The 547-nt window shown below is 44.8% G+C and overlaps 1 protein-coding gene across 2 annotated transcripts in view; it reads left to right on the top strand.

The window, feature by feature from the left end:
* NMNAT3 (nicotinamide nucleotide adenylyltransferase 3) overlaps positions 1-547 on the top strand; it is a 22514-nt gene continuing 21967 nt past the window's right edge. The window contains exon 1 of one of the 2 annotated variants that reach the window (XM_009325039.1): positions 1-63. The gene's annotated coding sequence lies outside the window, so the exon portion shown is untranslated. The remainder of the gene's footprint in view (positions 64-547) is intronic. The other variant, XM_009325041.1, reaches the window with a different exon arrangement.

Below are 547 nucleotides of genomic sequence, written 5' to 3'. Positions count from 1 at the left end.
TAGAGTCTCCGAGGTATAAATGAGTAAGAACTGCAATCAAACCATCCAACACATCTGTTTCAGGTGAGAAATAGAGAAGTCTATAGAATTAAAAGCTTCCTTTAAAAAACAAAAGAAATCATTCAGTGTATAACTTTTAAGATGGCAAAGAAAAGAACAGCAAAGGAAATGTAAACTACGCTTCATCAGAATAGAAGAGAGGGTATCAGAGCGATCAACTAGCAGATGTAAGATCTAGAGCTGCTATTGATACGTGTAATAGGGAAGAATGGGTATGTGGTTTTCCCCCTGAACACGTATTTGTTTGAGTGAGGTGCTGACTGATACTGCTTAGCAATTGGGTAAAGTTATACGACCATGTCATTGATTTTAGGCCGCAGCCCACGGCCAAACAGCCAATAACTCCCCCACCGGCACACACAGAAGGGAGCGGGGGGGCCAATAATGCAGAAAAATGGACAGTTGCAAAGGCAAGGACCAGCAGGAGGAAGAGACTTCCCCGAAGCCTGAGGTGCCCTTGCAGAACCGCGTCACCGCTCTGCAGGCC

Source organism: Pygoscelis adeliae, unplaced genomic scaffold, assembly GCF_000699105.1.
Source record: "Pygoscelis adeliae isolate BGI_AS28 unplaced genomic scaffold, ASM69910v1 Scaffold155, whole genome shotgun sequence".
Lineage (NCBI taxonomy): Eukaryota > Metazoa > Chordata > Aves > Sphenisciformes > Spheniscidae > Pygoscelis > Pygoscelis adeliae.
The sequence above is the reverse complement of the archived record's forward strand: the minus strand, read 5'-3'. Positions and strand labels throughout refer to the sequence as shown.